The 13,646-nt window shown below is 39.2% G+C and overlaps 1 pseudogene; it reads left to right on the forward strand.

The window, feature by feature from the left end:
- The first annotated feature begins 2,657 nt into the window (after window positions 1-2,657).
- LOC146697475 (nuclear factor 7, brain-like) lies at window positions 2,658-4,279 on the forward strand (annotated as a pseudogene).
- Window positions 4,280-13,646: the final 9,367 nt, after the last annotated feature.

Raw genomic sequence — 13,646 nt, forward strand, 5'->3', positions numbered from 1 at the left:
CCCACCTAGTTCTGACAAAAGTACTAGTAAAATCAAAGGACAGAGTGTTTTCCATTAATAATGAATTTCCAATAATCATTTAAGTTGAGAAACACTGTCAGCGCAACAATAACTAAACATATTGACTGTGGCAGCCCTCACTAACAGCGGTTAGCAGATGATCTCACAAAGAGTGATTGTGAGTGCTGGTCTTATATCATCACAGACCTATTACACACAGGTGTCGCCAATGCGTGTAGACACCACGGCTCCGCCCCAAGGTGGAAAAACAGGTACAATGGAAAAACACCAGCACTCACCTGGACCATAACACACTGGGTGGACCACCCAGGCACCCTAACACCAATTGGCTGTCCATCAAGACACTGGATGATCCTTGACTAAAATTAAGGCCATTACTGGTGCCAACTGCAGCCTCATAACCATCAGACGGCATCTGAGACTGAAGGGCTTCAAAAACAAAAAACCTCTTCAAAGGCCTTGTCTCCTTAAACGTCACAGAAATAACCGTTTGGACTTTGCAAGAGAGCATCAAATATGGGACATTGAAAGGTGGAAGAAAGTTTTATTCTCTGATGAGTAAACATTTAACCTTGATGGTCCTGATGGCTTCCAACTTTACTGGCATGACAAGCAGATTCCACCTGAGATGTTTTCTAATCACCACAGTGGACAGGGCGCCATAATGGTCTGGGGTGCTTTTTCCTTCAGTGGAACAATAGGGCTTCAGGACGTGCAGGGGCGTCAAACGGCCGCTGAGGACCTGTTCCCCATCCTCTCGTTATCCCTGTGTGTATTTAAGCCCTGTGTGTTTCTTGGTCTGTGTTGTGATCTCCCTCATGCCATACTGTGTGTTCTGCCACACAGTAATTTGTTTTGTATTTTGTTAGCTTTGCGTGTTTCCAGCAATAAAGTTTTTTTGATGGCAATTTTCACCTCCTGGAGTCTGCACATTTGGTCTCCCCTACCTGCCTGCCGCACACAGTGCATGACAATTGGATCCTTCGGCTCAGTGCTGGTGAAATTTTTGTGGGTCTTCCACTTGACTTTTTTTTGTCTCATAACTCTCATGGTCATTTAAGAAATTCAAAATGACTGTCTTACTTTGTGCCACCTCAGCAGCAATGGCACACTGCGAGAGACCGTACCTATGCAGTTCAACAACCTGACCACATTCAAAAAGGGAACTTTTTTTTTTTTTTGCCTTTGCCATTAGAACATCATAACAGTGACCTGAAAGATAATGACAATAAATTCAAATTTTTACATTTAAAGGCATGTGTACGGTGGCCCTGAAGTGCACATGTGGTCCTAAACTTTGGATCAACTGTAAAACTGCCTGTTTCCGTTTGTTTTTTTTAAATGCCCAAATGTTTTGTCTCACTCCCATTTCTTCTTGTTGTAAGTTGAAGCTCTACTTGAAGCCTTGTTAAGATCCAACCATGTAAAATAATATTTTTTTTGCCATTTTTCAAGTGATCTTAAACTTTTGATTGGGACTGTACATTATTACATGTTATCTGGATGTTGTGTTTAGTTTGACCAGTTTATCAGTCCTGTCTCCTGATATTATGAATCTTAGTATGAGTTTTACTGGAATAATAAATATTATATAAAAAATTCTGGCAACTGGGGAAAAAACTGTCACATGTGTGAAAAGAAATCTTGATTTTCCAGGAAGGAACTTTACACTGAAAGAAATTCTTTGCTGGGAGACAAAGCATCATGTGAGACAGAAAAGCGAGAGAATTAAATGGTCGTGCGTAGTAGTTGTTCTTTGTGGACGATTATGTCATTATAATATATATTACAGTAATATATTGAAATATTAATGTATTAATATAGGATTGTTTGCCCTTTTTTAACTGCTGTGCCATGAATAACATGAATAACGCTATACTTGAATGTCGATCCTTGGTGTACAGAGGTAGGTCGGTGCAGCCTAAACTCAAACCAGAATTTAAACAACGACGCATATTTATGGAAGCCCGTTTCCGCCACTAAAAAAAAAAAAAGCTAGTATCCATAACTCGAAATTTCGAGTTATTTTCTCGAAATTTCGAGTTAGCTCTGCCAATCAAAAATATACGTGAATGAGGTCGCTTTCTTGTTACCCGGAAGCATATGGCGCAGGACCGCGCACTCAAAAACGGATCCCAACAAATTAAAGTATGTTTGCTGATAGTAACACCATGTGATTCAGCTAATAACACAGGGATTTCATCATTTGTGAAGCCAGGCTGAAAACACTCAGCAATCTGTGCATTCACGACTGGATGTAATACCGGTAGCTTAGCTGTAGCATTTGTAGCTGAGGGCTTCAGCTTCCGGGTAACATGGAAATGACGTCATTCACGTAGATTACTGATTGGCAGCGCTAACTCGAAATTTCGAGTTGCTTTTCTCGAAATTTCGAGATAATAACTCGAAATTTCGAGTTATGGATCCTTTTTTTTTTTTTTAGTGGCGGAAACGGGCTTCCATACATATTCATGTTGGTTCAGCTAAATGTTTTTTCTGAAGCATCAGAGGAAGGTTGGTGGTGTATTCAAAATCTGTAACACAGAAATGGCGCCATCTAGTGGGAATATAGCAAGTCCGTTACTATCAGCTCCGCCCACAACAGAGTAAATGAAACTGAAATGAGTTTCGATACACTGGAGGCCATTACATTAAAACCTGCGATCTGTACCGAAGAGCACAATTTGGCGACATTATCAGGCAAAGAGGTCGTATTTCGGTGAGTCATAAAAAAAATTACGAAATGGCGGAGAAAGTCGCACTTTTTGAAAATTTCCTGAGCTGCCATGTGTGTTCAGAAACTTTCAGAGATCCTGTGTCTCTGAGCTGCGGCCACAGCTTCTGTTCAAGCTGCCTGCAGAAATTCTGGGAACAAACTAAAAACAAAAACTGTCCCATTTGTAAAAGAAAATCTTCAAAGGATGAACCATCCATGAACTTTGCTCTCAAAGAACTTGCTGACTCCTTTGCTAAGAGACACAGTGAGAGCTCACCTGAGACAGAAAACGAGAAGGAGGAAGAGAAGGAGGAGGTGGTGTGTGATAAACATCCAGACGTCCCTTACTGGTACTGTGAGGATGAAGACAAAGCTGTGTGTCCTGTGTGTGAGTTTTCTCTCCACCAGAGTCACAAAGTGGTTCCTGTAGAAGAAGCAGTCAGTGACCTGAAGGAGCAGCTGAAATCTGACTTAAAGTCTCTGCAGGACAAGAGGAACAAATACAAACAAGTGGAGGAAACATACAATGAAGTGAGGGAACACATGAAGAAGCAGCTGTTGTCCACAGAGAGGCAGATCAGAGCAGAGTTCAAGAAGCTCCAGCAGTTCCTGAAAGAGGAAGAGGAGTCCAGACTGGCAGCTCTGAGGGAGGAAGAGGAGCAGAAGGGGAGGACTATCAGCAGAGAGATGAAGATGATTGAGGAGCAGATCTCCTCTCTGTCAGACAGCATCTCTGCTGTTGAAGAAGAGCTGCAGAAACACAGCGTGCCATTCCTCAGCAGTTATAAAGACACTCAGAGCAGAGCCCAGAGCTCAGAGCTCAGTGTCAGATCCACAGCTGGTCTCAGGAGCACTGATAGATGTGGCCAAACACCTGGGCAACCTGTCCTTCGGAGTGTGGGAGAAGATGAAGGAGAAGGTCCACTTCAGTCCTGTCATCCTGGATCCAAACACTGCAAACTGCTGTCTCTATCTGTCTGATGATCTGACCAGTGTGAGATGTGGAGACACAAAGCAGCAGCTTCCTGATAATCCAGAGAGAAACATTAAGTATAATGATGTTTTTGGCTCTGAGGGCTTCAGTTCAGGGAAACACAGCTGGGAGGTGGAGGTGGGAGACCATCCTGACTGGATTGTAGGTTTAGTTAAAGAGTCAGTTGACAAGAATGGATCTTCTTTATCACCAAAATGTGGAATCTGGTATTTAAATTATGACAGTGGAAAATACATTGGTTCTGGTCAGACTGTGACAGTGAAGAAGAGTCTCCAGAGGATCAGAGTCCAGCTGGATTATGACAGGGGGGAGGTGTCCTTCTATGACCCTGAAGACATGACTCAGATCTGCATGCACAGAGACACTTTCACCGAAAAACTGTTTCCATATTTCTATATTGGAGAGGCAGGAGACTCCAAAATTTCTGATATCAAAATCTGTCAGACTAAGATTTCATTGAAATTTAAGTGATTGTTGTTCTTAAATGTCAGTGTGGTGCTTTTCTAGTCTTTACTCTATTCAAGTCACTAATTTATATTTGGTAAAACCACAAATACTCTTAAAAGAATGAATAAGATTTTTGTTTAGTCAAAGAAATTATTTATTTTTGTTCTAAAATACAGAATATCCCCAAGTAATAGAAATGCTAAATCCTAAATGTTTTCCTTTAATCCTCAAAACTGGAGAAAATTGACACTGAACAAAACTGATTCTAACAAAACATCTTTATTGTAAAAGAATTCATTTACCAATATATGGCTATAGGCCAGTATATAATGACAAGACTTTGAATTTATGTGGGGGAAATTAATATTCACTGCTGATATTTTAATCTGGAAGTAAAAGTTGCAGCTAAATAGTATTAAACTGAATTTATTATTTTTTATAAAGATTTAATCTAGTCAAGTAAAGGCATGAAAAGACACCAACGTTCACCATATAGGGGTACATATTTTACATCTTTAATTAAAAAATAGAATTATTTTCTATCTTCAGATTGTCAGTTAAACTAAAGGAACATGAAACCAATATAACAATAAAGATCATAAGAAAAACAATGTTTTCTAACGCATTACATGATTAAATTCAAAGCTAGTTTTTTATACTTTTAAAACAGAGCCTGAGATGTTAAAGCATTAATGCAGGCCTTTTTTGGGGGGGGGAGTGAGACATCTTTTCCAAATTTTGGGTTATGGTGTAAATATGCTATAACAAGTATCTTAGTCTGATTTGTTTGTGAAATTTACCTTTCTACATTTTTCAGTTAAAAACTCTCATGACCTGAATGAAACTGGACAGCATTTCAGCAGTCCGTAAACTGTGTGACAATCAAATTCAATCTCAACTCTCAAGTTAATTTTCAATTTCTTGACTTTGGTTTTGTTTATTTGTTTGCTTAACTAAAATAAGAACTCAGAATAATGTCAATGTAAAATGTATAGAACATAAACAAGTATATACTGTGTAGTATATACTGCTAAAAAAGGGGGTACTTTTGTAAAGTGAAACATGCTGAAATTAACGGCAACATTTTTCCACATTTAGCTCAAAAACATGTTTTTTCGAGTCATTTTTTTTTACGACATTTAGTAAAGTATTTGTAACTTTTAATATTCATAACAATTTTAAAAATACATATACTTGATCAGTTCCAAAGTGAAAATCACTGCTAACCAAAAAGAACACATAGACTCGTCTCACGTTTGTCAAAAAACAAACATCTTGTTGCATGTTTTTAGGAATTCTGTGGACTGACGAGACAAAAGTGGAACGTTCCTTGAAAAGGAGAAGTGGAAGCAAATGGATGGATGGAGATTGAATTTGCTTTGGAGAATTAAACATTTTCTGCTTTTGTTTTAGTCTGTTTAGTTATTCAGAGCTCACTGTCAAGTTATTCAGTTATGGAAAACAATGGATTTGTCATTGTTTCATGTCATTTGACCTGGCCTTTTGAGTTTATGGTGTTTTTTTGTGTGTTGTAATATTTTGGTTTTCTATTTTTCGATTATTGAGTTCTCTTTATTATTTAGTTGTACGGCTTTTCAGTTTCCCTGTTGTCTTGTCGAGATGTCTCGTCTCCCCTTCCTGTGTCTCATTCCGTGTCACCCCTGACGGTCATGTGTATTCCATGTTTGCCCAGCCCATCATGTCTCTCTCTTGTGCTCTCTCTCATGTTCCCTTGCTCCCTCTCTCATCTACCTTTCCTTCTGTGTCAAGCTCATGTGTCGTTCTACGTCACTATTTCTCACGTCACCGTTTCCTGTTTTATTTTGATAGTCTCGTGATCCATGTTCAGTGTGTCCAGTTTTGCTTCCCATGTGGTATCACATTCATTTGTTTCAACTTTATTCCCCATGTGATTCCACTCACCTTGTCTCCTCTCTGTGTATTTAGTGTGTGAGTTTTCTGTCATTTATTGTCGGGTAGTCTGTTGTGTTCACGTCACGTTTCCTGGCTTTCATGTTTCCTGGTTTTCAAGATGCCCACATTCTGGTTATCCCATCTTCAGGTTTTTCTCATATTCAGTTGATGTTTTTTGTCCCTTGGGTTTAGCATTTAGTTTCTCCCATTTTAGTTAAGTTTTTGATCTAGTTAAGTTTTGCTTTGGTATCTGCCTGCCTTTGTTTGTTACCTTCTCCCAGCCTAATAAATATGGAACGCCAGGACTGCCATAATGAATTAATTAAATACACCATTAAATAATTAATTAAATGTGGCAATAATTAATTAAAATTGGAATTAATTAATTAAATAAATAGTTATGACACATGTAATTAATTAATTATTGACACATTTAATTAATTATTTATGTATTTCACATTTTAATTAATTATTGACACATTTAATTAATTAATTATTGACACATTTAATTAATTATTTATGTATTTCACATTTTAATTAATTATTGACACATTTCATTAATTATTGACACATTTAATTAATTATTTAATGATATATTTATTTATTTCATTTTGGCAGTCCTGACGCCTGGCTCTCATCATGAAATAATTTTATCTGTCAGCCTCACCCATCAAACTCAGGGGGCGGGGTTAACGCTGATCGAGTCAAAACCATTGCTTTGGCCTGGTGGCCATTGTTTCTAGCACACAACAACCGGCATGTGGAAGCTAACAGAACTGAGCTTTGAAAAACCCTGTTTGTGTGTTACCAAATACCGTTTTAATATTTTTTTAGCCGAGAATGTAGTGGTTTAATCTTCATGTGTCTGGTCGGTTTGTCAAGATACAGCCTCTTTGCAAAAGTGTTTCGATGATTTCGGAGATGTCTGCCCAGTCTCACGGCAAAGCGTGGGATAGACCCGCTCGCCTCGCAAGCAATCCCACCGACAAAGCGCAGGCCCCGGTACACAGCTGTAGTAACCCCCGCTGACTTCTTTTACTGAGGTTATATTTATCGATGTTTTATTTCCTGATGTTCTTATGTGTCCTACGTGTTTCAGTCGCCAATTCTGAATTATAACTAACATTAAAAACATGTTTAAGGAGGAGAGAGAGCAAATAAATCTGTTTAACATCTGATCTTTGGGTTTTTGTTCAGTAATCAGCGTGACCTGTGTATAAACACATAAAAGAGATAACGTTGGTGTTTCCGTCATGTAGTAACTGCTGGCTTTAACTGTGTTACGTTTCGGTGTGTCAGTGTTTTGTTTTTGCATGACTTATGTATTTCCTGCTTTACTTTGAAAGTCTGTGTTATCTTAGTGTGTTCAGTTTACATTTTCCCTGTCTCGTCAGTTCTAATTTGCCCCAGCTGTGTTTCCCTCCTGTGGTCCATTTCCTGATTGCTCCCTCTATGTATTTAAACCCTGTGTTTCAGTGTGTCATGGTCGCGATCTCCCCCGTGTTGTAAATAGTTTGGTGTTTTGTTGTAAATAAATAGTCTGTTGTAAATAGTTGTGAATGGGTTTGTTAATACTTTCGTCATGGGATATTTTCGTTTTGGGATTTTGGTGGAGGGCCTTCGTGGTTTTATTTTCCTTATCTTTGTTTTTCTACGTTGCACCCCGGTTGCCTAGGCCGGGGTGTAACATATGGGGGCTCGTCCGGGATCGGTGGAGGGTCCGAAGGAGGGACAGCTTCGGCCTTCTGTCTTCGCTGGAGGGTCCGAGGACCGCTTCAGCCTCCGTCTGTCTTCGCTGGAGGATCCGAGGGACCGCTCCAGCCTTCATCCGCCTTCGCTGGAGGATCCGAGGGACCGCTCCAGCCTTCTGCAGCTGGTGGGCTGCGTGTCCATGTGTGCAGCTGGTGGGCTGCGTGTCCATGTGTGCAGCTAGTGAGCTGCTCATCCGTGTGTGCAGCTGGTGGGCTGCGTGTCCGTGTGTGCAGCTGGTGGGCTGCGTGTCCATGTGTGCAGCTAGTGAGCTGCTCATCCGCCTTCGCTGGAGCGTCCGAGGGACCGCTCCAGCCTTCATCCGCCTCTGCTGGAGGGTCCGGGGGACCGCACCAGCCTTCGTCGTCTGCTGGAGGGTCCGTGGGACCGCTCCAGCCTCCATCAGCTTCGTCTGCCTTCATCCGCCTTCGCTGGGGGGAGGGTCCGTGGGACCGCCCCAGCCTTTGTCGTCGCTGGAGGGTCCGTGGGACCGCTCCAGCCTTCATCCGCCTTCGCTGGAGGGTCCGAGGGACCGCTCCAGCCTTCGTCGTCTGCTGGAGGGTCAGTGGGACCGCTCCAGCCTCCATCAGCTTCGTCTGCCTTCGTTTCAGCCTTCGTTTGTCTGAATCAAACTTTTCACTTGGGGTTACATGTTTGATTTTTGGGTAGGGGGAAATGTTACGTTTCGGTGTGTCAGTGTTTTGTTTTTGCATGACTTATGTATTTCCTGCTTTACTTTGAAAGTCTGTGTTATCTTAGTGTGTTCAGTTTACATTTTCCCTGTCTCGTCAGTTCTAATTTGCCCCAGCTGTGTTTCCCTCCTGTGGTCCATTTCCTGATTGCTCCCTCTATGTATTTAAACCCTGTGTTTCAGTGTGTCATGGTCGCGATCTCCCCCGTGTTGTAAATAGTTTGGTGTTTTGTTGTAAATAAATAGTCTGTTGTAAATAGTTGTGAATGGGTTTGTTAATACTTTCGTCATGGGATATTTTCGTTTTGGGATTTTGGTGGAGGGCCTTCGTGGTTTTATTTTCCTTATCTTTGTTTTTCTACGTTGCACCCCGGTTGCCTAGGCCGGGGTGTAACAACTGTACAAAGGTTGTTCGACACTATGAAACACATACAGACTTCATGATGTTCGGCTAATATTTTTATTGTGAATATTAATCATGCTGACCTCGCTCTGTACACCACGCAGCGAGGTCAGCATATCCACGATATCCTCAGCTCCATGAGTTAACACAAAGTTTCCCAGCTGACTATCTAACTGCCAACTATTCCAGAGACGTGAAAATATACAGCATAAAGAAAAGTGTAAGAGACTCAGCAGCAGATTAGAATAACAGTTATACATTTAATAAATCACCAAATGAATCCAAGAAACGAGCAAACCTGTTCCGACAATTTGAATTTGTATTCCCTCAGCTGCAGACTCGCTGCTGTTTAAATGTTTGAAAAGGAAGATTAGATATAAAAAACGTCAAACATAGACTCAGTCTGCCTTCACATTTGATATGAGGCCAGCACGTATAGTGGCCTCAGCAGGCTATTACTGAAATACATGTGCTATATCATAAACTATGATATAAACAGGGAGGTCCTATTAACATGTTTAGTTTTAAAGGACACCTTCCTGCCTTTAGTCTCATTCATGAGCAGTATTAGTTTTCTTCTAACATCCAGAAGTCTGCACAATGTGTTTCATAGTTTGTAACAAGCCTTTGACAGGTAAACATAACATGACCGAAAAAGCAAAAAAAAAGAAAAAAAAAGAGAGAGAGTGTTGACATAAGAAGAGAAAATTCTCTCAATTATGGAGACAGACAAATGGTTCATTTATGTTTGATGTGTGTTTATTCCTCCCTAAATATCGTCGGTGAAGTTTGCCATGCAAGTCAGATTTTCCTGCGCATCTTTATACCTCTGCCAACAGAGAGAGAAAAAAAATCACATTCTAACAGACAGCTGGTGCTTAGAATACAGTTGAATAACTATTAAAAAACAGATGATATTTAGATGATAGTTCAGTCTAACACATGTGCCAGTGAACCATTAAACGTCTGTGAAACTATGCAGTTATGAAACGTAACTTTAACCTCAGCCAAACCGATTTGCTCAGTTGTAAATAAAACAGCGAAGTAAACGTGACCCGACAGACAGAACCTGAGTGAATGAAGTCCAGCGTTTAACCACTGAGAGCTAAAACTCAGCTGAGGTTTGAAAGCTGTGTGCCGGTGATTGGACATCAGCCGCTGATAAAGCTGTTCGCCTATAAAGTGCTCTGTAAGGAAACGAGCTCCAGCAGCTCTGCGCTCGGGGAAAACACTATATTTACTTATCTTGTGCAGAAAAATGCGCTGACATTGCGTTATATCGAGCACCGGCTGCCCAGTTAAACTGTGACTATCACCAGGTAACTAGGCGTGTTTCTTGAATTAGCAGCAGGTGTTAAACAGCTGACAGATGAGGAGGAGGATGCATGCAGGTAAACTGAGGGTCTGTTGAGCTGATCGCTGGTTTCGTGAGAAAAATGTCAGCTCGTTCTTTATGTTACAGAAGCACAGAGACACAAGACCAGGCGGAAAGAGACGATCGTTCGGTGAAAATGAGAATCTGCGAATGCAACATGTGGAACACGGAGAGTGGAATATGTAAACAAACCGGTTAACGTAACCCCCTCGGTGCACTCTGCATGCTAACTGTTAGCAGAGCTAGTGAAATCTCTGAAAACATCTGAGCACTTTTGCAAACATGTTCTATGTTGACAACCTGACCAGACATACGTCGCGACATTCGCGGCTAAAACACTGTTAAAAGTGTAGCTGGTGACAGAAAAACGGCCTGTGATTTGATCTGCATTCTGGGATAACTGGCTGCCCCAAGTCTACACAAGCAATCGATTTTCTAGGATCGACCTGTTTTGACTTACTTTGCACGGCAACCAATCAAATGTTAGAGAAGCTGCATGGGCAGCGTTAACCCCGCCCCCTGAGTTTGATGGGTGAGGCTGACAGATAAAATTATTTCATGACGAGAGCCAGGCGTCAGGACTGCCAAAATGAAATAAATAAATATATCATTAAATAATTAATTAAATGTGTCAATAATTAATTAAATGTGTCAATAATTAATTAAAATGTGAAATACATAAATAATTAATTAAATGTGTCAATAATTAATTAATTACATGTGTCAATAATTAATTAAAATGTGAAATACATAAATAATTAATTAAATGTGTCAATAATTAATTAATTACATGTGTCATAACTATTTATTTAATTAATTAATTCCAATTTTAATTAATTATTGCCACATTTAATTAATTATTTAATGGTGTATTTAATTAATTCATTATGGCAGTCCTGGCGTTCCATACTCTTCGATAAGTACGAAAGAGACCCATAGAATAGCAAAGTATGCCACTGTTTTTGGCTCTGTGGGTTTCAGCTCAGGGAAACAGCTGGGAGGTGGAGGTGGGAGACCATCCTGGCTGGAATCTGGGTTTAGTTAAAGAGTCATTTAACAGGAAGGGAGAGCTTCTTGCTTTGCCAAAATATGGAATCTGGTGTTTATTGCATCACAGTGGAAAATACACTAATGTTGTTGGTCAGACTGTGACAGTGAAGAAGAGTCTCCAGAGGATCAGAGTCCAGCTGGACTATGACAGGGGGGAGGTGTCCTTCTATGACCCTGAAGACATGACTCACATCTGCACTCACAGAGACACTTTCACTGAGAAACTCTTCCCATATTTCAGTACTGGAGAGAAAGGAGAAGCCAAAACCTCTGATATCAAAATCTGTCGGACTAAGATTTCTTTGAAAAGTGCAACGAGGTCTCTGTGAACTTTTTGTTTTTGTTTTCTCTTTTCTTGCACTTTCCCTCTTTTATTACATCTTGTTTTGTTGTTATTTGTTTGTTTGTTTGTTTGAAAAAAGCAGAAATAAAAATGTAACACATAAAGCAATTTACACAATAGAATATAAATTATTTTCAAAGCACAGAGAGCAAAATGATAAATGTAATTTGTTTTTGTTTTGTTTTTTTCCAATTCAGTTTAAAGGTGATTCAAAAATGATGCACCAAATGTGAGGTGATGCAATCTTTTATCCGTTATTTGTTATTTCTTCATTTTCCATTCATTCCCTGCTCTTTTGGTTTTTTTTTTTTATTAAATGTATAAATGTTTTTAAGTCATTTAACTCTTCATGAAACTATTTTTGAACATTAAAACTGTCCAAAATTGACGTGACAAAGATAAATGGATGCTGATAATGTTACTTAGCTTAGTTTTATCAGTGTTGAGATCAGAATCAGCTGATAACAATCTCTAGCTAATATGTGTTTTATTGGTTTCAAAATGTAAAAAAAAAAACCTGATTGATAACTTGATTAATAAATAATGCTAATGTCTTGTTAAGTAAGTTAAGTAAGCGATTTTCTCTATTTGAATATGTTTCTTATGGTATGTTCTGCATAACTTTGCAAAATAAATCAAACTGTGCACTTGTATATATCAATTCAGCAATAATTCCTTTGAAAGTGTCATTGCAGAATAATCTTGACTGTCTAACATTCTTATACATTTATTCAGTTGTATTCATACAAACTAGCTCATTCTTTGGTTCTTAGATTTTGTCCTAAGTTCTGTGTAAATTGACTTGTCAGATGCAACTCATATTACTCCTCAATCTTCAATTCAACTCACAACAACTAAGAATTAGTAAGAAAACTGAAAACTGTGTAAATCAGAGCAGCAGCTAAAGGCAGGTTAAAGCCAAAGTGACAAAGAGAAATAATAATCCTTATTATATTGATCGTCATATGATCTTGAAAGAAAAATAGTTATATGCGATTAATAAGCTGAGGAAATTGAGAGACAAAGGCTGATTATACCAGCATTTAGTAGAAAATGAAACCAAAATAATAAAGGAAAAAAGTAGAAACAAGAGGTTTGTTGACTGTCATCCAAAGAAGAAAAAACAGCTTCTGTGTTTGTTAGTTTCAGTTATGTAATACTGTGCACTTCCTCATTTGAAATATGTGAATATCATTACAGTGATTTTCAAGGTTAGAAACACACAAAGAAGAACAACACTGTTGTACTCACATGTACAGTTAGCACAGTCAAACACAAATGCCTGCAGGTAACCTTTGACCTTTAAATATGTTAAACAAAGAGAAATAAAAAATATTCGACAAAATCTTTACCATCTTACAAAAAAGTTGATGAGGTGTTTAGTGGGACAAACTATTCTGTATTATATGAATTTTAAAGTGAAAGATTTTCCTCTCTGGCAACTTGGCAATGACTTAAGTAGATAAAAATAAACATAATAAACATGTGTCTAAGGCTGTGAAAATCTGAAACTGAAGAACAAAGCAGAAATAAAAAATCACAATCATGGTGTTAAAACCACTGATATTAAATATCTGTCATACTGGTTTCCCCATGATTGTCAGCCAGGTGGTGACTGCTGGGATTTATTAGGATTTTAGGAAATGTTCATCCATAGAAAACTGGACCTGTGAGTACCAAACATTCTCCAACTGCTGGCTTAAGAGGAAGCTCAAAAGAATTCAGTGATGCATATGAAAGTTATTGCAGTAAAATTTCTTTACACAACTACTTGAATTTGACAAGGTGGTGGAGTATTCCTTTAACACAGAAAGAGCTCCATCTATTGTGGACAGAGGCAAATGGCAGGTTTGTTACTATCAGCTCCACCCACAACAGAGTAAATGAAACCGAAAGAGTCATAACGTTGATCAGAGCAGAGACGCCATTACATTGAAGGCTGG

This window comes from Copadichromis virginalis, linkage group LG12 (genome assembly GCF_057382275.1).
Source record: "Copadichromis virginalis isolate Kocher_CV1m ecotype Utaka linkage group LG12, C_Virginalis_male_GT1.1, whole genome shotgun sequence".
Taxonomy (NCBI): domain Eukaryota; kingdom Metazoa; phylum Chordata; class Actinopteri; order Cichliformes; family Cichlidae; genus Copadichromis; species Copadichromis virginalis.